The sequence below is a fragment of the Mus caroli genome, unplaced genomic scaffold (assembly GCF_978045245.1).
Source record: "Mus caroli unplaced genomic scaffold, Mus_caroli_1 scaffold_9, whole genome shotgun sequence".
Classification (NCBI taxonomy): domain Eukaryota; kingdom Metazoa; phylum Chordata; class Mammalia; order Rodentia; family Muridae; genus Mus; species Mus caroli.
In genome coordinates, this window is record NW_028227264.1 from 40,091,742 (window position 1) to 40,115,271 (window position 23,530).

A 23,530-nucleotide genomic window follows, 5' to 3' on the forward strand; every position below is an offset into this window, starting at 1 on the left:
ATTGTTATGGTGTGGAAAGTTTCACACTGAGAGCCTCAAAAATGAAGAATTGCATGAAATATTTCCTATTTGTTCAGGGTAACTGGCAGGATAATTTTTTTCTGCCTCTTTAACAAAGACAGGATTTCATTTTCTAAAAGCATCCTAAAACAGACCTAGAAAACAATAATAAAAAAACAGCCTAAGTCATAAAGAAGGTAACTCTTGTCCAGGTGGAAAAGTTGGACCCAAAGTTGGGCGTTCAGTAGCTTACTCTCCACACTCCCAGGGCGCTGAGGAATAATGCCACCAGGAGTTCGAGACCAGCCTGGCTAGCAATGAGTACTAGGTCCATACATGGCTACATGGCAAGGCCCTGCCATAGGGTTGCAGGGAGAGGGTTGTGGGGAGAAGAAGAAAGAAAAGTTGGGTCCAGGTAAGGCATTTGGTGAAAATACTTGGCTGCTCAGTTATTTTCTGTTTTCCTTGAATTGTTTTTTCCTCTTTTCATGTGCAAACCTATTAAATTGTGAGTGCGGTAAGATTTAAAATTCTATAATGTCCTGCCATTTTTCTACAGTCACTTTATTCTGTTGTATTAGAAGGTGTGTTAAAATTTGGAGAAGCAGGAGAAATGTTTATACATATGAAGAATGCTCAGTGACTGTGTATTAAGTGATGACAGTTTAGTGACTTAGATAAAAGAGGTGCAATCATAGCCATAAAATAATTATCTTCAAATATTTTTACAAATACTCTAGAATCAGTAATAATTCATTTTACAGGAAGGAGTTAATTCTCAGTGTATGTGCATTCTGTCCCTTGGACATGAGGAACTATTTCTCTAGACCTCTGCAGAGCCACTATGGGAATTTTTCTTTTTTGTTTTTTAATTTTTTTTTATTACATATTTTCCTCAATTACATTTCCAATGCTATCCCAAAAGTCCCCCATACCCTCCCCCCCACTTCCCTACCTACCCATTCCCACTTTTTGGCCCTGGCGTTCCCCTGTACTGGGGCATATAAAGTTTGCGTGTCCAATGGGCCTCTCTTTCCAGTGATGGCCGACTAGGCCATCTTTCGATACATATGCAGCTAGAGACAAGAGCTCCGGGGTACTGGTTAGTTCATAATGTTGTTGCACCTACAGGGTTACAGATCTCTTTAGCTCCTTGGATACTTTCTCTAGCTCCTCCATTGGGGGCCCTGTGATCCATCCAATAGCTGACTGTGAGCATCCACTTATGTGTTTGCTAGGCCCTGGGGGAATTTTTCTTAAGTAGTGGAGTCGTCATTGTGCACATCCAACATTGTTGTGGGTTGTATGTAAGTAGGTGACCCGGAGGTTTGTAGGCTTCTCATCTAGTGTTTCAGGGGAGTTGCCCTTCCCCTTGGTGTGACTCTACTTCACCTTGGTCTCTGAGTGGGAGACCAAATGATATAACTTGTTAAGAGTTATACTGAAGATAAAGTATCCGGGCTCTGGGAAGTGCTACGTCAATGCCCTAGAGTCAGACCTGGGTTCAAGTGCTCCCTGATTAGTGTCCTAAATGACCTGAGGCAAGTTCCTTGGCTTTCCTTGTGTTCGATTTTCACGTCTATAAAATCAGGATAAGAATGCAGAGCTTTTGTGAGATGAAATGGCATGCAAAGTGCCAGAGTCCTATCTAGTGAATGCACCTCTCCTCTTTCACAAGTGCAGTCAACTATGTAAAGTGTATCTCAAGCTGGATTTCTCCTGCAAAAGGACACCGTGTTCTGTGTTGTAGTGGCTTCCTATGGACCTTCATTTTTCCTCTGTTCTGCATCTGTTATTCTTTACTGCTGCCATTGTTGTAAGAGGTACTTGATTTGTATTGTTCAGTAAGCTGTGTTGGCTAAGTCTCTTCCCCAGAAGGGCTCTTAAGTCCTCAAGTGTTGAGAGTATTGGCTGAGACCTGGAAGCTACTAAGTAACTATCCGATGGGTAAACAAATGTGTTTGCCTTCTTGCTGTCTCCCATTAATTTGCAAAGATGAAATTTCCATTTTATGGAGTTTCTCCCCCACAGCATTGATTCATGCATGCATTTGAGCAGCACACAGTGAATAGCATAGCAAGCACTGGGGGCAAGTAGGAGTGTTTGGATGTTCTGCCAAAGGGAGACAGGCTGTAAAGAAGTCCAGGGAGGCTTTCTTGAGGCAAACACCTTTAAAGAGAGATTTAATGTTCATTCATTCACTCACTCATTCATTGATTTATTCTGAGACAGGAGCTCCTGCCTTAGCCTGCCAGGTGCTAGTGTTGTGGTTATATACCACCACACTTTTCTTATGAGTAATTATCCATACAGTGAGGTTTGTCATAGAGTTCTAGACCTAGAAAATAGTTTGTGTGAAGGCTTCAAGGCAAGAGCAAGTAACTGAGTTCTAAGACTTGACAGTAATTTAGGACTGTTGAAGTTCACAGCTTGAGGGGAGTGTGGAACTTAAGAGCATATGCTCTGGAGTCAGGCAGACCTGGCTTAGACACTTTCTTGTCTACTCTACAACTAAGAATAAGTTCCATATTGCTTTTCCACCCAGTTTCCTTATTTGCAAAATGGGGATGATGCTAGTAGTTCTTGCCTCACAGTGCTGCCGGTGCCGAGAGGGTAAAATGGAATAATGCCTGCGATGCAGAGCACAATGCCGAGCACACGAGAGGTGCACTAGAAAGGTAGACACGGTATTGTTCTCCCGGAGGGACTGTGGGCAGGGCTAAGGAATGTACGCCTTAGCCCAGGACAATGGGAAGCCACTGATGCTTTGAACAAGAGGGTAACATGATTGCTAGTGTTACAGAGATCATTCTGGAAGATCCAGGGTCAGGAGGGGATGTGGCGGATCAGTTACAAGGTGGCTCTGAGGCAGAAACAATAGTGGACAGCCATGTGGTGAAAGAACAGCAAATGAATGTGAGCCGAACAAGGTGTTAGAATCCATGGGATATGGCTTTAAATAAATTGAAGAGATGAAACTAAAATCAGAATTTGTGACTTGATTACTTAGTGAATAATGACTGGTCGGTCGATTTAGGAGAAAAATTAGTTTTTCTTTCTACACATTGAGTGAAGTTAAGCCATCTCGGAGGCACCCAAAAGGAAGTCACCCCTGGATGGGTTTGTGTCTCTGCTTCCACTGTATGGTTCTCCTTCACTTCTCCAGACTTACCCCAGCTGTCACCTTTCTGTCCACCCTCATTGCTGCACAGCCATTTATCTATCCTGCTCATCTGACCGAATTACTTTGCTGTCTAACCCCCATTATGATAGCCTACAGCCTCAACACTGCTGACCCCCACTTCCCAGCCCAGCTCCCTGCCCCTCATTGCTCACACTGGCGTCCGCCTCACTTGGAGGTTGAGTAGTAGTTGGAGCTAGTGCTCCATGGTGCTGTCTGTCACTCACTGGGGACAGCAGCAGCAGCTGAGTCACATGTAAGATCTTGAAGCTGCTCCTACAGGCCTTTAACTACTGTGGTCAGTTCAAGGAACTGGTCGGCAAGGGAGAGCTGTGGACTGGATTCCAGATGACCGCTAAACCTATAAAAATTAGCACATTGGTAGACAAAGCCTTATATCACCCATTCTCAATTTGTTGATTTCATAGCAACAACATATTAAAATCTGTTTGACAAATTTTCAAGAATGCTGTGTACCAAGCACTGTCCTTGGAATCAGAGGAGCAGGGAGATGTTTCCCCTGCATCTCAGCAGGTCCCCTTTCTTATCTTTGCTGAATCTAAAAGAAATCCCATTTATAAATCTCTTTATATACCTCAGGCCCATGTAAGGGTCACTACTGAGCTGTAGTCTTGTTGTCTGTAAAAAAAAAACAAAAAGACCCAAGTAAGATAAACTATAAATGCATATATGATCAAAAGATTATAAAAAGAGAAAAATACATAAACTTGATAGTAATGAACATAGAAAATGTAGATCTAGATTAAGTAATTAAATACTTAGTTAGATGAAGGGGGATTTCACTTAATTATGTGTATTTCTCCCAGGAAGAAATGAAACTTGAAGCATGGCATAGGAAGCGCTTTAATGGCTCTCAGAGCGTCTCTCACTGACGTCCAACTGAGTAACATGTAGCACATGTGTGCTTGTTATATGTACACACTTTGGTTTTGATTTGTTCTAATTTCTCATAAATACAATCATTACAATCAGTTGTTTACAATTTGTTGGTATAGCCACATTGCCAACCATGCTTGCTTTCTGTAGCCATGCCTTCCTATATATCTGCCTCAAAGACTTTCCCTCAGTCTCTGTTGAGCAGAGTGGCCATTTCTAAGCCAGTCATTGACAAAGAAGTTGGACATTTTTACTTTAGTCTGGGTTAATAAACATTCTGGCGCTAAGGACCAGGAGGGGTCCTGTCACTGAACAAAATGGATGCTTGGTGAGAAAGGAAGGAGACGGGAGGCTGCCATGTGCAGTCAGAGGTGCCTTTAACTTGCTGCATTTGGACATGATTTCGTAATTTAGCATTTGGTCTATTTGCAATTTGGACTTTATTAGATTAAGAGTATATTTAATTCACTTATTATGGGGGCTATAAATTAAAAGAACATAGCAGAGTAGGAACATTCTAGAAGCAGATTTGGTCTTTTGTTTGTTTGGTTGTTTTGCTTTGTGTTGTTTTTGAGACAGGGTTCCTCTGTGTAGCTTTGGCTGTTATGGAACTTGCTCAGTAAACCAGGCTGGCCTCAAGCTCAGAGATCTGCCTGTCTCTGCCTCCTGAATGCTGGGATTAAATGTGTGCGCTGCCACATCTGGCAGATGTGGCAGTTTTGTTTTGCTTTCCTTTTTACTGTCGTGTACTCAGAACCAGAAGTTTAAGTTAGTGTGTATCAAACACACAGCCCACATTCTTGCTCCTCTCTTAGGTGTGCAAGAAGCCTTCCTCTTATACTGCCACAGCTTCATTATCTTGTTATACACTGGGAAGTCCCTTCTCTCCCCGAAGGCTCTACGACTGCCTTCTCTATTCATTGCTTTCTTGCATTCCTCCCTTAACTACTTTCTATCCTTTTTTTTTTTTTTTTTTCAAGACAGGCTTTCTCTGTGTAGCCCTGGCTGTCCTGGAACTCACTCTGTAGACCAGGCTGGCCTCGAACTCAGAAATCCACCTGCCTCTGCCTCCCAAGTGCTGGGATTAAAGGCGTGCGCCACCACTGCCCGTCTACTTTCTATCCTTAAGAGGGAAATACTACTTGTTCTCAAGCTTCTGAGTTCTCTTTGATGGAACCCAGTTGGTCCTCCCTCCCCTCAATGGCTTGAGGCTAAATAGAGAACTTAAAACAAAAGTCAAAACTAACTTGGTCTTGCTATGAATCCCAGAGTGGCCTTGAACTCTTGGAGATCATGCTCTTGGTTGCTGGAATGCTGGAATAACAGCTGTGTGCCACCGTGCCCAATTGGATGAAACTATCTAACTCCCTCCCTCCTTTCCTCCCTCCCTCCTATTGGTTCTGTTGATAGAACCCTGGGCCTTGCACATGTTGTATCAGTAAGATACACTCTTAGCCCTGAGCCTTCTTTTTTTTTTTCTCCAGCTTACAGGATGAACCATATCTATTTATAGAACCATATCTATTTATCTACTCTCATGTCCTCTTTACAAAATATAAGTGCACCCTGTTCGTGTTCTTCCTTTGTTGGGTACCTTCAGAAAAGTTAAATGAGAAGCACACATTTTTTTTTTTTAAAGTTCTTGAATTTCATGTATTTTGTTCCTGTTACAGTACTTCAAATGGCCTCTTCCATGAAAAACACTGTTTAAAAATGTTATTGTAACATGTTTGTTTTGTTTATAAACGGAATGTGCTGTTTGGTATAAAGATAGGATGTTAAGCAGCTGAGTGTTAAATCTGAGTCTAAGGTCATAGGTTATCCCTGGCCTCATGGCAAAGGCTTTGAGACAGGTTAGCTTAGTTAGAAGTTTTGTCTGGTCGCCAGCACTTGCCCTAATACACTGCAATGTACAGATGGTTTGTGGTGCAGATATGAAATAGGTGTGCCATGCTCTTTATTTTACCATACATTTTTTTCCTTTTGATAAGCCGTAAGAAATTTACAAAATCCTTTTACTACTTGAATAGATTATAAATTAATAATTGACATGACTAAAGATTTCTTGAAATCTTTTCTCAGGTAGTATCTTGTATGTGATAAAGAATTCTTAATTGCCTAGATTGGTACTATTTAATGTTATATAGAATCACAAAGTTTTCATATTTAGAAATAGGCAGTATTTATGATATAGAAATTAGCATAGATTAGAAAAAACATAGACATGGGTGGGTCTTAGAATCTGCCAAGGGTCCAAGTAGATGCTGAGTAAGGGAACCCGTTTTAAAAAGCATCAAAGAGGGAATGCGCTATGAGAGACCGTCTGCAGCGAGCAGCCTCTACCACCAGTCTAATTCTGTGCCTCGCACGGTGGTTTAGTCTTCTCCCCACTGTGGTAAGTGGGTCTTCCAGAGAGGTCAGTGTGGGATTTATTTTGACCCAGACTGTCTAGCTCTTATTAAATGAAATGACTTTTTGTGATCGTAAAGAAATCACTGGGCACCCCAGCTCCACCAGCATAGATGGTGTTCTCAGACGTCAGACTGGGAGGAATTGGACTAGTATTTGCTGATTATATTTCTAAGGGCAGCAGGAGACTGGAAATATAAATATATATTTCATGTTTGTCTCTCTCACTGTTGGTTGCCACCACTGATAAACATACACTTGTCTGCAAAGTTAATACACAGAAAGAAGAGCTTTGGAAAGAGTTCTGCTTGTTTTTTAAAAAATATCATTTCACTTGAAATGTTTGGGGTTTTCTGTAGAACGACTCTGGTACTATTTATTGGGATTTACCAGCTAACATTTTATTGTTAAATGTATCTGTACCACTTATTTTGTGCTATACTTTTCAAGTAAATATATTGAGAAAAAATCAAGTTTATGAAAAGGAAAAATCATATGAAACTTAACAGCATAAGAAGTTGTCCATTCTATATTGTACTTTTTTCATGACTATACATTTTAAAAATCTGATAGATTACCAAGAAATATGAAAATACCTTGGAAAGATTAGATACTTTAGTTTTGTATTTTATTTAAATTTTACCTTAGTAAAATAATTAAATCTAATAAGTAAATGAATTTTGCTTTAAAATAATTTTATATGCATAGTGTTTTGCTCGAGTATATATGTGTACTACATGTGTATTCTGCATGTGTGACTGGTGTCCAGGGAGGCCAGAAGAGGATGCCAGATCCCTTGGCAGTGAAGTTAGGGATGGTGGCCAGCCATCATGTTGGTTCTGGGGACAGAACATGGCTCATCTCAAGAGCTCTTAGCCAACTCATTGCTCCAGTCCCAGAACTTTTACCTTATTTTTAAGTGAAGCTAAAGAAGGTCTTTCTAGACTTATAAATGATTAAAATTTAAGTTCTTAGCCACCTTTCTTCTGGACTCTAACTCAGGGCCTTGAAGATGCTCCACAGGTATTCCACCACTGACCACTGAAATCCCTTCACCCGCATTTAAGCCATGCTAAAGGGAAACAAAGTTTATTCATTTTAGAACGTTTAAAGAGAACTTCACGTTCATTCCTATTTGGGGGAGGTGTCATGCTGCACACGAGGCCACAGGACACGTTGTGTGCATTGCTTCTCCTGTGGCTTCTAGGGATCATACCAAGTTTGTCAGCTCCTGTGTAAGGCGACCTCTAGCTGACCGATGTTATTTTTTTCATTATCATATATTAATTATGCATAGTAATGGTGTTTATGTCATTTTATAATACACATAATATAGTTCAGCCATAGTCACCCCCTTACTATCTCTGTCCTCTTCCCATTCCTACTGATCCCCGCCTGTTCCCAGCCAGCATCCCCCCTTTCCTGTCTTTGTATGTCTGTGTGACTTAGTGAGTCTCATTAGGATTGAGAAACAAAAGTTTAGCTGGGCGTGGTGGCGCACGCCTTTAATCCTAGCACTTGGAGGCAGAGGCAGGAGGATTTCTAAGTTCGAGGCCAGCCTGGTCTACAAAGTGAGCTCCAGGACAGCCAGGGCTACACAGAGAAACCCTGTCTCGAAAAACCAAAAAAAGAAAAAAAAGAAAGAAACAAAAGTTTATAATGTAAATTTTATGACATTATAGTACCAAACTCAACTTTAAATATGTATTCATTTAATAAATATGAGTTCACTTAATGAGCAGTATTCATTCATTTAGTATTTTTCACTTAACTGTTTAACTGACAAGCTGATAAATATTTATCCTTTAAAAAATAATTAACCATGTGGCTCGGATAATTTGTTAATTCTGTGTGTAATACTCAGTAGTTTTATTTGAATCTTAGTTTACAAAAAGTGCACATTTGCTATGCTGATCACATGGCATCTGACAACATTGCACACTTGTCTTTTAATTTTGCATGATTTCATTTTCTGGCGCATTGGCAGGTGTTCACCGTCTATAATTATAACTGAGTAAATTTTCAAATGCTATTCATAGCCTAAACACAGTGAGACATGTGATAAAGACCAAGCCTTCCAAAATAGTAGTAGAGTGACGTTTTCAGTGCTGCTGAAGGGCACACCTAAGAGAAGCCTTTCAAAACTCGGTGATTTATAGACAGGGAGGCAGGTTGTCATAGACTAAAGTCTCTCAAAGTCCTCCATTCTCATGGTTTTGGTAGCAATTAAATGTCAAGCTAAAAAGTACCTGTTTTTTAATCTAACAAGAGAGATGCATCAACAGATAAATTACAAAGTTTAGCATTTATCTTTTGTTTGGTTAATGACAGTGTGAAAAAATAAATTAAAATTTTATTGAGACAGTGTAGATTTTTTTTATTAAACCTGTTGAAATATTTTATCTCATTTATTCAAAATTTTTTGGGTACCTAATACATACTAAACACTGTGTTTATAGGTTTGGGGTCTTGTTTTGTTTTGTTTTGAGACAGTGTTTCACAGTGTAGCTATGTAGCCTTCACTGGCCTGAAACTTGCTGTCTAGACCAGGTTTGCCACGAGCTCACATAGACCATCATACCTTGGCCTCCAGAGTGAGGGTATTGGGGTTGGAGGTATATGCCTGTTGATGAGTTTTTTGATGTAGGAGAGAAAAGGCATAGACTTTGCCTTTTAAACATTGGGCCTCTACTTGAAACAAACAAAACCAAACCACAGCCTTATATTTTTTGTATTCGTGGATTATTTTAATTTCTAAGTATCGTCCTAAATAGCATGGTTCCCCTTGACTCTTGAAGGTTAAACTATTATTTCAGGGTGGTTTAAAGATCACACTGGCATTTTGTAGCAGCCATGTGCTTATAAGTTAGCCACTGGAGCCTCTGTTTCTTCATCTAAGAATTGACATTTTATTATTTATCTTGTGATGCGATTAGAAAAATTAAAGGTAGAGGCACCAAGGTGCCTAGTCCTGTGTCACACTGTGACCACTGCAGAAGCAGGTTTGGGGCAGAGTTAACTGAAGTGAGTACAGGGCCTCAGGGGGCTCAGGAGGCTCAGGGTGCTGAGAATAAGTGAGGGTTGAATGTTCAGCCCTAAGACATTTCACCTCGACGGGGCTCAGAGCATCATGGGCATGGAGGAAAGAATGGAGGAGCTGGGCGACAGGAGAGGTTAGGAGACACTTTGGGTATGACACAACCATTAAAATCATCAGCTCAGCAAGCCTGGGCTCTGTGCACTGAGCTTACATGAATCTTGCCTGTTTACAGCCAGTCATGGCGATGGGAGAAACCAGGAGACCTGCCGAGCTTTTGTCTATTGGTGGACTCTAGAATAAAGGAGTTAGGCATAAACTTTGTGGAATTTCTACTTAACTTCAAAGCTAGGATGGTGGTGGTGGTGGTGGTGATGCCATCTATAAATTTACATGGTGATATTGAAAATTAAGTGAAAATGGAAGCATCCAGAAGTGGGTCTGGCTCATAATAGGGTTCTGAATACTGGTGAGATGTCTCCTTAATGAGGCCAAGTCCATACCAGCAGGGCTTTAGGAATGGGCAGACTCAGTTTTTATTTATGTATTGATTTTAATGGATCCCCCATGCTAATCACATGTGTCAATACTCCTAATGGTGTTGTGAACATTTAAGTTCTGTGCTCCTGCATAGCCTGCCTAAGGTTCTGTTGTCGTGGATGGTTCTGACCCAGGATAAGTGTTATACTTTGTCCAGAACTGATAGCAAATCCCTAGTGTTCCATCCAGCCCTTGCTGTACTCCAGTATCAATCCAGAAAGCCATCATGGCACTCGCATTGAGGTTGGCAGGCAGCTAAGTTATCATCCAGGTGATCACATGCTCATTGAGGAATGGGTAGCCATAGCCTGTGCTTGCAGGCCTGGGGCAGCAGTAGAGGGTCACTGTTGACCATAGGCTGTCGAGTTAGCCACACCTTGATCAAAGTCCTTAACTTTCTCAAACCTCTCAAACCTCAGTGGTAAGGCATGTATAGTGCCCCAGCAAGTGTTAACTCATAGTTAAGAGAAAGGCAGTGGGAAGCCATCCCTCTGACACAGTATGCCCGCAGGTCCCCAATCCCTAGGAAACAGAAGGGTGTTGCTTGTTTTTGTTTTAGCTACTTTGCAGGTTCTTTGTCCAGGGGAAGTAGCATTTCTAAAAACTATGAATCCAAGGATTTTATAAATATTATTTTAATTCTCTGGAAACTGGATTGCTCACAGATCATGTTATCTGTTATTTTACTTATGAACATTTTGCTTTGATTTATTTCTTCAGGGACACATAGGGTAGGACAGAAAGTGACAGTTCGTATGCCAACTAATGAGAAAGCAGGCGAAGCCTCCTGTCTACTACTCCAAGTCAGTTACCTGTTACAGGTTCTATGCGCCTCATGACACTGCAGAGGACAGGAGACCTGCCCAGTGGGGTCCCTACTCTGCATATTCCATTGGGATCCCCCAGAAAGTTAGAACCAAGCACCTAAGCAAAGGCTACATTACCTAAAAGATCCTCCAAGAGAGGTGAGAGGTTCTATACCACCCTCTCTTGGTGTGTGGTGCTGTCTGAGCTCCTGTGTCGTGGCCTCTCTGTCATTCTCACAGGTCAGGTGACTCAACTCTCTCCTACTTACTCTAAAGTGTGTAGAGTTGGAACCAAGATGCCTTAAATCATTTTCTACAGCATGGTTAGTTTTTGAGTAGAGAAAAGAATTCGCATTGTGTATGCTAAGCCTGGTATTCAGCCCTTTCACCTAGTTAACAGTCATGAGTCACAACAGCATACTGTATAGGTGTTATCATTATTCTGTACATTAAAAATGTCCAGAGAGATTAAATAACTTGGCCAAGACATCATAAGTTAAGGAGAAGCTAGGTTTCACAGTGGGCCATGAGACGTCACCATTATACAACATGATCTGAACAAAGATTTAATAAGATATTAGCAGTCAGTATGTATCACTAAATTATTTTGCCTTAAAACATAAAATCAACATTGTACTTAAACCCTGACTCATGCTGGAACTGTATTTGAGCCCTGGTGAGTGTTGATGTTTCACTGTGGTCTATAGCCTTCATCACCATCACTGTAAATTACACTGACTGCCTGCAGTGGGGATGCTAGAAATCCGGTGTATAGAAAGGCTTGTCTTTACATTAAAAGAATCTAAGTCAGATGGTTCCTTTAATGCACTACCTAAAAGAAAATTTGGTATATTTCCATGAGTAATGACTAGAGATTAGCTGTGAGTGTTGAAAGCATATTCTCCTAGGTAGCTCATTGTTGCCATGACAGTGCTGGCACTGTGAGTGTTGTACTAACTCCTTGCAGTGATCTTATTTTAGACCCTAATGTTCCTAAGTGCTAAAAGTCCCCTTCCCGCCCCACAAGAACCTCTAGTGGAAAAGTACTGGTTTATAGCTGGCTTCCAGCTTTGTGGCTGAAAGGCTGTACTATTGTGGGTTTAAAAAAAAATAGTGTAGGAGTGTTGAGTATTTTTCCTGTGGATTATGAATATTTGAAATCTACCAAAATATGGTATTGCATTACAAGTCAGACAGCAAGTTGTTTACCACACAAGCAAAGGGACCTCAATTGTCTTTTGAGAACTCGAGCCCGGATTGTATAACTCCACTGAGCGCACACAGGATGAATTTTCCATTTGCTTGTCACCCATGCATACTCTAAAGTGTGCGGAGTCCCCTTTTAAAGTTATTATATAAAAGTTGTCCTTAGAACCATTGTGTTTAAGCAGTATGATTTCCATATTAAGTATTTACCTGCGTAAACTATTACATTTCACTGGACTAATTTCTTACATTGTAGTAAACACATTAAATTATACAGTGACTTTAAGAACTTACCTGATTGGGTATCTGATCTAACATTTGAGATTGTTTTTTTTTTTTTTTCCTGAGACAGTCATATAATCTCTACATCCCCACACCAAATTCCCTGTGTCAGTGAGGAGGGCCCTACATTTTTGACCCTCCTGCCTGGGCTTCTGCCTCTCTCTCCTGATATTACACACCTGTACCATGACGCCCAGCCTAATGTAAGTTTTGAGACTTTTAAAAACTTTTTTGTGTATGTATTACAAAACAGATTTAAAATATTTTACTGATTTTTTAAAATTATGAGTCCTACTATATTTGTACCAGTAAGCACAAAATAGTTTCAAACTCATAATTGACATTTTACTAATTTTCACATACCAGTTAGTAGTTCAGAATTTTGGTATCTGTGGTACATTCACCAAAAGCAGGATGCAAAGAGTAATGGCAAATGGCCATGTCAGAAGCAGACACAATCTCTAAGTACTGTGCTACCCTTCAGTAATGGCAACTGTCGGCAACTGACTCCATTTATTCTGTCTCTAAACCTGCTCTTCCCTTCCTGTCCTGTTCCATATCAGCATATTAACTCCCTGACAGTCAAAGGTACTGTAGCTGAGGCTGGAGCTCCGTTGGTAGTGTTTGCCTGGCCTGCATGGCATGGTGGTGCTTGCCTGTACTCCCAGCTTTGGAAGGTGTAGCAAGGGGAACTAGAAGCTTGGTCATCCTCAGCTAATGGTGACTTGAAGCTAGCTGGGACTGCACAAGACTCTGCTTCAAAAACAAAAACAAAAACCCAATCTTTTGGCGAGGGGATTTGTATCTGTACTAAACATATACATTCTTGTCATTTCCCAAACAATATGGTGTGATTACCATTGGCGTTGTATAAGGGGTAGACACAATCTAGAGAGTGTATGAGCATATGGATGGAAGGGCGCGCACAGCGTAGAGAGCACAATTTATCAACCTCCACTGGAATCTAAATGGCTCCTACACAGCTGGAGCCAGTCTGTGTCAGTCCAGCTAGCCAGCTTGATGCAGAAAACTTAGTTTCCTAGACAAAAAACTTGAACCCAAACTAGAATTTTGTTTGGCTTTTGTACTAAGAAATGAATTCTTACTAAGTATACTTTTATTATTCTCTTAGTAATAATTACTCAGATAAAGAGGTGCCAAGCTGCGTGTAGTGGTGTATGCCTGTAACTCAGAATCTGAGAATCTATAAATTAAAGGCTAGTCTGATTTACATGCTGAGCTCCAGGCCAGCCAGGGCTGCTGAGTAAGACAGCAGCTAAAATAAAAGGAAGATAAAATAAAAAGACAAACATTTGCTAATTCCAGTCTGCAGTAGTCTTTGGTGGCCTCTTTAGGTTTTCGAAATTAAGGAAACATAATATCCAAAGATTCTTTTTTTTTTTTTTTTTTTTTTTTTTTTTTGAGACAGGGTTTCTCTGTGTAGCCCTGGCTGTTCTGGAACTCACTCTGTAGACCAGGCTGGCCTCGAACTCAGAAATCCACCTGCCTCTGCCTCCCAAGTGCTGGAATTAAAGGCGTGTGCCATCACCGCCCGGCGTATCCAAAGATTCAAATGTTGAGTAGATAATAACAATTTTTAACAAAACTTTAAAGATTACATGTGTGTATTTTCTGTGTGTATGTACATATGCTCGTATGCCGTGGCTCACGTGTGGAAGTCAGAAGACAGTTTGCACCGGCTCTGTCTGTCCTATGGTGAAGCTCAGGTTAGCAGGCTTGGCAGCCTGCAGCAGCGTAGTCTGGCATGTCAGAGGGAAGGCTTCTATTCCCTGGCCGGAAGGGAACTGAGTGGTGCTTCTCTCCCTTTCCTAGAGTTCTAAGTAATCGGGGATCGGAGTTTCTGATGTCCTACAGCATCTCCCCCTTCATCTAGTCATTACATGAGTGTGCTTTCAAGAAGAACGCTCTTAAAATTCTTCTTTTGTGTCTGGCACTAAAGAGGGTGTTTGTTTGATTGTTTTTAAGTAGAAAATGCTCTCATGAATTTTCAAGTGAGTTCAAGGAAAACAATAAGAATAAATAAAGATTGTGACTAAGTTAAAATTGTATGATAATATGTTAATAAGCAGTGTGGCTGCTGATAAAATGTTTTATCTATAATATATTTGAATACAATCATAGGTGGTTGTTTCTTAAGATTGATTTGTGTGTATGAATGTTTGCTTCTATGAATGTGTGTACACCACATGCATCCCCTGGTACCTGAGGAGGTCAGAAGAGGGCAGCAGATCCCCTGCAACTGGAGTTACAGAAGGTTGTGTGTGTGTGTGTGTGTGTGTGTGTGTGTGTGTTTACCAGGGATTCAACCCAGGGCCTCATAAATGGAAGGGTTCTGCCACTAAACTACACCCCAACATCTCTCCCACCCCAAATACACAAACACACACACACACTTTTTTAAACAGGAGGATAATTAGGAAATTTGCAAGAACCAAAATATAAGCTGTAGTTGGTTTTTTTGGGGGGGAGGGGGAAGATGAGGTTAAGTTTGAATTGTTTTTCTTTATTTGAATTGTTTGTAATTGCAGTCATTACTTTTACTGAATGCTTATTCTGTCCTACCGTGGTGACATTTCATACGTAGACTATGTAGTATTTTAGCGAGCTGTACAGTTTGATAGAAGCATCTCCTGGGATACATGTGTGTATGCACTCCTCATGTCAGCCTAGACTAACATTCTGGTTGTGTCAGAGAAATCGGAAGGCCTCAGAAGCTTGCCTTGGGCTCCAGTGTCCTAGAGGGAGGCACTGCCAGGCGTGGAGGGACACACACATCTGCAGAGTGCCTCTCCAGGGTTTGTTGGTTTGTTGGTTTGTTTGTTCAGTTTGGTTTCGAGTAGGCCTGGAATTCACTTTATAGAACAAGCTGGCCTCAATTTATACTCCTCTCTCCTGTCCTTCTTTAGTGCTGGGCTTATAGGCAAATACCACCACACCCAGTTGCAAGCACAGCTCTTGCTGTACCTTTTAATGTTTGGAGGTTTCATCTATGTTCTAGAATAATTTACACGACTATCTATGCATGTTCTTTGAAGGCTCTTTTCCTGTAGTGTCTATAATTTTATAATTACAATTCTGTGTGGTAAGTTCTACATTTTTATAAATAAGAAAACAGGCTCCGGCCAGGCTCTGGTGGCACACTCCTTTAATCCTATCACATGGGAGGCAGAGGTAGGTGGATCTCTGTGAGTTCTTAGTAAGCAAGGAAAGACTTCTCCCCAGAATGGAAGTGACTAGGGAGCCAAGGGAAGCCATAGAAGCATTGAGCCACCCAGTGCTGGGCTTCATAGCTCTCGCTCTGCTCCTGTTTTACTTGATTTCTTAGATGGGCCACAGGAGGGAGGCTTCCCCTTTCCTGCAGACTAGCCTCCTTCAGCCTGCTAATTCTGAGGTAGCGTGTTTAGTTCCTACTCTCTCATAACAGGCATATATTACTTTAGTATTTAAAAAACAATTTAAAATCAATGTGGAAAAATTACATGACATATAGAGAATTAATAGTAATTTAGAGCAAGGGATGATGAGGGTAGGTTGAGATAATAAAGATAGCTTAATAGAGCAAATAAACCCTAATGTAATAATTGGCTTTCCTCCTCAGCTTATCTGTTTACACAAGCATGCGCTCTTTCTATCCCCGACATGCCCAAGCCTAGCCCCTGATGACTTGCTGGCCAGGTAGCTCTGGCCCTGTTGATCTTGCCTGCAGAGTGAGTTTTGACCTGATCATTGTTTCCCTTTTGTGACCCCCTTTATCATCCTTGCTCCATCTGCAAAGCTCATGAGAACTCGTAGCTAGGACTCCTGTGAAAGCCATTTTGCTTTGATTTTTAAGGCATAGCTCAGTCCGGCCTTGGAATTGGTGTGTGCTGAGGGCAGGCTTAAACTTCTGGCCTTCCATGTCTCTACCTGCCTGCCGCGTGTTAGTTCTAGTCCTGTGCTTCCAGGCCTGGCAGCTTTGCTTTGTGCTGTCCTGAAACAGGCTCTTTCAGTATAGGCCAGGCTGTCCTCAACTTCATGACCATCCGAGTCTGCTTCCCAGGTGCCAGTGTTTCAGGTGCATGCCCCCAGCTTCCCATTGCAGAGCTTTTCATCCTGAATCAAAGATGGAGGTAGCCAAACGGACTTGTAACCTTCTAGTTCCTAAAATGTCATTTTTTTAGCATTTAAATCCATTCATTTGTGCTGTTGATGCCCACTTGAAAGGTGGCTGAACTAAGGAAGCCTTTGAATCCTGCCTAGATCAGAATTAATCTTCCACCCTCAGCTAGGACTGATGTCTGTCCTGTGTGCATTGGCGCAACAATGCTTGTTAAATTACTGGTGTGTTTCCATGCCAGCTGGCAAATAATAAATAGAAAACAGTATAAAGTTAATAATACTCTGTCAAGAGGTTTGTGTTGGAAACCACACATGCACTTGGGCTTTATGCTAAAGATGGAGGTAGGAGACTTGCTCAGATGCCCTATACCTGCGGATGTTGAAGAAGGTACAGCAGCCCCTGGGTAGGAGACAGTGACTTTGCCTCTGACATGATAAGGACCTAATCTTACAAAGGAAGTGTCACTTGTACCAAATGCAGAAGTAGCATCCAGGCTTGGGTGGTAACTGGAGACCCAGTCACAGCCAAGAGTTTGAAGAGCTTTAACAACTCAATTCAACCTACTGATCCAGAATGCTTTTGGTGGTTGGAAACCACACACATTTGTTATCTTGAGATTTCAATGGCATGGCTTAGCTGTGCCTCTCCTCGAAGGTCTTTTATGGTACTGCAGCTAAGATCTCAAATTAGCAAAAGCTACAATCTTGTCTGAAGGCTCAGGAGACTATGGTCTGCTTCCATGTGCACATGAGTGCTGTTAGGGTTTTGTTCCTTGAGAGCTGATATAGAAAGGGTCTCAATGGTGGAATTGGCCAGGGACTCTCCAATTGTTTCATCAGGAAATACGTCAGAAGAGCTAGAGACTATCAGCAAAATACAAGTTACAGTTTTTCACAACGTAATCTGGAAGGAGACAAAGCTTCACTTTAGTCATAATCTTTTCTCTCTCTCAGAGCTGTTGCTGAGGTCCAGCCCCTGCTCAAGGTCAGCAGATTACTGAAGGGCAAATGACAGGGGAAGAATACCATAAGGCAGGATCCGTGGGAGGCAGTCCGAAAGTAGCCTACTGTAACAACCTCTCCTGGGACTAGGGCATGGGAGGAAGCGCTCTCCCTCCATGCTACAGTGGAGAAAGCTACAGTTGAGAGTACACGTGTGGAGAGGGATTAATGAAGAGCATCATATCAAAGGGTTAATATGGTACTGATCTGACCCCTCCCCACACTTGTAAGCAATCTCCTGATAAAGAATTTTCTGCCATCTTTACCAGTGGATGCTGAACTTAGGCCTGTCTCCTCCTTTGCTAGGGTCCACCAAGACTCAGGAGGAGAGGACAAACATGGGCTGGTCTAGAAGTTACTATGTAGCCCCAGGTTGACTTAAACTTGAACTTAGAACAGTCCTCCTGCCTCCACCTCCCAAGCGCCAGAATTATAACTGTGAACCATCAAACCTGGCTTTGTACAGTACTAGGCAGCCACTTAAGGAATTCTGAGCAAGGACTGCTCCACCAAGCTGCACTCCATTTGTTTGTTTGTGACAAGGCCTCATGTAGCCCAGGCTTGCCTTAAGCTCACGACATAGCTGACGATGACCTTGAACTCCTTAGACTCTTGCTTCACTTCCCACATGCTGGGATTACAGGTACCACCATTCCCACCTCCCAATTTTTAAATTTGAATCTGAAGCAAAGTCTTGCAAAGTTGCCCAGGCTGACCTTGAACTTGTGATCTTCTTGCCTCAGCATGTCCCTACCATGTAAACCTAAGTTTACAACAATAGCATAGAGCAACTAGTTGTTGTAATTAAAGCTCTATGGATGTGGTTTTCCTCTCTTCTAAGGTCTTCTTGAACTCTCCCTTTTTGAGATTTCAGATGGAACTACCAATGAGTATTCAGAAGATGCTAACAATACTAGTGATAAGGTGCCTGAGCTGAACAAGTTGGGTGTTACGACATTATGGGCTCCTGGGTATGCACTACTTCCCTGCGAGCCTCACATTGGAGCCAGCAGCTGTTATGAAAACTGAGGTGGCCACTAAAAAGATACTGAGTGGGTAGTGTATGTGGCATGTGGCATGCACACTCTGGGAAAGGGTAAATCACAGGCCTGGCAGCCTGGCATGAGATCGCTCCTCAGAATAGCATGTGATTTAAAATGTACGCATTGTTGAGTCTGGATATGGCCGACCATGACTAGCGATTATAAAACCATAGAAAGAGAAGCCAAGGATACAAGGGGAATACTGTGCACCAGATTATATTCACAGAATGATTCGGCAGGAAGTAGAACTTTAGGGTACTTGGAAGTAAGTTTTCTCTAGTATGGTACATATGTATGCATGCATGTACTAATGTCTAAAGCTGCAGATGTCTGATTTTCCCTATAGTTACCTTTCTTTTGAAGACTCTGGCCATTAATGACAGTTTTCCACTCATTTTACATTTTTGTGCCCACCTGCCTCCTTGTTCACCAAGGACATTTCCTGAGTTCTCAGCAGTTAGTTTCTGGAGCACTAGGTGGCACTCTGACTCAACTCAAGTCTAGTTTATCATCAATTTTGATGCTGTAGGCCTCAAGAGAAGATGTGTGTACAACTTAAGAACATTTATGTTTTCAGTTGTCTCCTTTTAGAGGGAGTCTGAAAGGAGAAAAGAGATAATTCCAAGTTTAAATATCCAAGCTTAACTGGTGATAGTATTGGTCTCCTCTTTCACTTTCCGTCTCAGACTGTTCCAGGTACTTGCACAGGTATCTGTGTGGAAGAGAGGTGGAGAAGACCACTGACCTCAGAGCCCATAGTCTAGTTAACTTTACCCCCACCCCCCACAACACCAGATGCTGTTCTTGGGCCTGTGGCATGCACTTGCTGCTTTTATCCAGTCACTCAACACAAGGACCGTGAGCTGGAGAGGTGGGTGATCTGACTAGAGCCTGGCCATCCAGCTGGGCGGGTACAGTTAGGCTCAACGCATATGTGCTCCTTGGAGAGTAGTTTCTGGGAAGATGAGAAAATGAAACCAGTAAAGCAAACATTCTCTCCCCCATCCCTGTCTCTCGCTCTATGATTATATATGTGTGCACATGCGCATCTGTCTGTCTGTCTGTGTGCACATGCGTATAGTGGTTGTGAGTGTGCCGACATGGGATCTGAGAATGGACCTCACATTCTCTGCAGAGAGTAGTGGGCAAGCTTAACTGCCCCAAACTGATTACTGTTCTTGTTTTCCAGGAAGCAGAGCCAAGACTTGTTCTGGGAGAGGCTACAACTTAATGGTTCAAATTGAAGATTTTGGCTTTTTAGGATGTTGTGTGTCCCATAAGTTACAGAGAAAACAGTGCATTCTTGCATGTACTTTTGGGGAAAAACCCAAGTGTATCAATTTTTCAAAGAGTACCCTCCACAAAAAAAAATTGAGAAGTTGGGTGTGGTGGTACGTGCCCAACATCCTAACACTTGGGGGTGGGTACAGGAAGGTCAGAAGTTGAAGAGCATCCTGGGCTATTAGGTGAATTCAAGGCCAGCTTGGGCTACCTGAGACCTTGCCTCAGAACAACAGCAGACCACCTGAGCTGCCACATGCACAGGACACTTATTTCCTGAAACAGTTAGAGAAGACCTTTTACAATTGAAATGTGAGAGCCTTAAGCCAGCAAAAGTACACTTTTGTGAGAAAGCACCAGCTCGCTGCTCTTGACTAGGATGCTCATTGCATGGGGCTGAACTGCATTGGGTTTTCTTAGCTAAGCAGCAGGTCTCCCAGGCATGCAGGTCACAGGCAGAAAGTTTCAGATTTGATTCCAGAATGTGGGACAGAGCTGAGCACAGCAAAGCTGCAGCCTTCGTATGGTGAGACAGACAAATACGCCACGGTCCAGAGCTGCCCCTGCCAGACTGCTGTGCACACATGCTGGCTCTTGCTAACGCTCTACGGGGCAAGCTATTTAGTGCTCTAAGTTTGAGTTTGTTGATGTTTGTTTTGTTTGGGGGATTATTTTTTAAGTTAAAAAGGTTTTAATGTTTTGTTTTGTTTAGATTGGTTGTATTTGCTTTCTGGGCTTGTGTTTGTTTGTTTTCTTGGTTGGTTGGTTTGGTTTTTCAAGACTGGTGGTTTTCTCTGTGTAGCCCCGGCTGTTATGGAATTTATTCTTAGGCCAAGCTGGCCTTGAACTCACAGAGATCTACTTGTCCCTGCCTCCCAAGTGCTGGTATTAAAGGTGTATACTACTACCACCTGGCAATCCTACTTTATTTTTTTTAACACACAGAAACATTATATATGCATCCACATATATAAACGTTACATTGTGTTTCATATATGCATTATATTGTCTTTAAATCAACTTAAATATATATAGTTTCTCAAACATTTTTGGGAATTCTATAATTTTGTGCCTCTCTGCCAACTTATTCTCTTCTCCCAACCCCAAGCTTCCGTTTTACAGTCAGTAACATAAAGATAATAGCATATTGATCTTTGTAAGGCATTAGCCCTGTGCCTCCTTTTACTTTTTAACAGTTTTAAAGAGGAGAAGAAGCAAGCAGGCATGAACTATAAAGCCAAGACTGGTGCTCAGTTCTCTGAACCTCAGTCTCTCTCTATCTTGGCCAGGACTGCAGTTGTGTTCTTCCCTTCCTAATTCCACGCTGCTTGAGATTGTTATTTTTTTTTAATTACTTGGGATTAATAGTGTATGCTCCATGAAGATTAAGATCTTTCTGTCCATTGCTTAGACTCTCTTGTCTGACACTAGTGCATATAAGCAGGTGTGTGAATGAATGAATACATGTTAGCTATTATTACTACTTGACAGTTTGTACCCAGCTTCCCACCTATCTGCCAGGACCAGCTGGAGCTGCCTGTCTTTAAATGGGGTGAGCAAGCCAGGAGAGAAGGCCCCTTCTTAAGCAGGTGGCTGACGTCATCTTTTAAGGAAGGTTCTTTTATAAGCCTCTTTTCTCCAGATACAAGCAGTCTTGTATTGACTAGGAGGGCACTAGAAATGCTGACTCTCAGCACTTCTACTAACATTTCTTAAAATTTCTAAACCAATTTTTAACTTTAATTCATGTTTACAGTTTGAGGAGTACTATGATGAACATTTAAAAATTCTGGAATTCCTAGGTGTAGTGGCTTGTGCCTACAATCACAGAACTCAGAAGTTTAAGGCCAGCCTGGGCTGCATATCATAGCCCCGTGTTAAAAAGAAAATGTTAATGGGAAAAACACACACGTACCAGTAATGGAGAGCTAATACAGTATTTTAGGTCAGTAGTTAAATTTTCAGGTTTGTGGTTTGGGGTAATAACTCCTGAGTTATAGCTTTGGTTGTCTCTGACAAAAGAAGATTCCAGCTAGGATCAGGAATGAGACCATGGCTATGTACCTTTCACTGGCCCCTGTTTTATGGTATTTCTAGCCAAAATATGGTCTGTCTATGCTATGTTCCAACCCCAAGTCCTACCCCATAAAATGTGGTACCCTTTATATCAGAGCTCTGTATACTCCTTGCATCTACCCTATGTCCTCCAACACAGTCTAGAGGTATGTTCATGGTTGTTGGGATTAGCCGTGGGAAGGACAGGCTGCTGCACTTGGACAAACTCCATGTCCTGGAAGTGTAAGGGTAAGGAGGGGTTGGGGTTCAAGCTGTCTAGCTGTGTAAGAAGAGATAAACTGCAAGCCTAGTGGTTATATAACCCTGCATCCACCAGAAGGCAGCCAGGTTAAAATGCTATTAGAATGAAGAGTTGTCAAACAATCCAGATTCTAAAAATAAAGCTGGGCTGGCGAAATGGCTCAGCAGTTAAGAGCAAGCACTTCCTGCTCTTGCAGAGGACCCAGGTTCCTTCCCAGTGCCTGCATGGTGGCACACAACCCTTTGTAGTTCCAGTTCCAGGGGATGCAGTGCCCTCCTCTGGTCTCAGTGTGCTTACATGTAGACAAAATACTCATAAAAAGCTAAAAATAATTTTAAAAAATAAACATGCCAAAGAGATATAGTTGCTTTTTTCTAATATTGTACCAGAATGACAGTATATTGTACCAGATCCAAGAAGATGATAGGATTTTAGTTTTTCCACATCTAAAAGGTTTCTTTGTATTCTAGCATCTCTTGTAGTTCAAGTGTGGTTTCTGTTTGCTGCACAAAGTCCTTATTGACATTTGACCCAAGTCAGTCAGGTTCCCTCAGGTAGATCTCTCAGGCTTCTAAGTTCAGTACGTCCTTTCAGATCCTTCAGATCTATTTTTAAAATTAGTATTTATGGGTCTGGAGAGATGGCTTAACTCTTGAGAGCACTGGCTGTTCTTACAGAGAACTCAGGTTCAGTTCCCAGCACCCACATGGCGCTCACTACCATCTGTAGCTCCAGTTTCCAGGGGTCCAGTGGCCTCTTGTGACACCACTGGCACTCCACGTTTGTGGCTCACTTATGCATTCAGGTGAAACACACATGCGTGCCGAGGGAAGCTGTGTCTTTTGAGCATTAGTGTGCATTTGTATCTGCTGCTTACTTGATACTTGAATGGCTCAGGGGTCCCACCGTGGTGGCATCCCATGAACTCTTCTGTGTTTGGCTCGCACAGTCTTGTTCTTGAAAGAGGAAGATCTAATCGATTCATCTTTTATTAAACTTTAAATACTGTCAGCTGGCAGAGATTCACACCTTCATTTCGCAGATTGATTCGAATGCCCCAAGGGAACCATGGCAGACCTCTTCGCCTGACTGCCACCGCTTTCCTTTCAGAGTTTCACACTGGCATCACACCAGTGTGCTCATACACAACAGAGTGGAGTGACTTTTAAAAGTCCCAGAAGGACCTTAGTGAGTAAGCATCTCTTCTTGTCTCATCATAGAAAGCTCTAACAGAGCTCTAGTGAGGGGCTGACTGTTTGTGTATCTGCATTGCTGGGTATGGATATGTTATTAAACCCAAACTCAAGACACAAGGTCTCACCACAAGGATTGTTTACTACAAGTCAGAGTAGCTATTAATTAGGCAGAATTAATTTAAATGCAAACTTGGGATTTCTTTTTTTTTTTTTT

General features: G+C 41.9%; 1 protein-coding gene across 1 annotated transcript in view; it reads left to right on the plus strand.

The window, feature by feature from the left end:
- The window catches only part of Sesn1 (sestrin 1), a 78,669-nt gene that overhangs the window by 1,512 nt on the left and 53,627 nt on the right, over positions 1 to 23,530 (plus strand). The window lies entirely within an intron of this gene.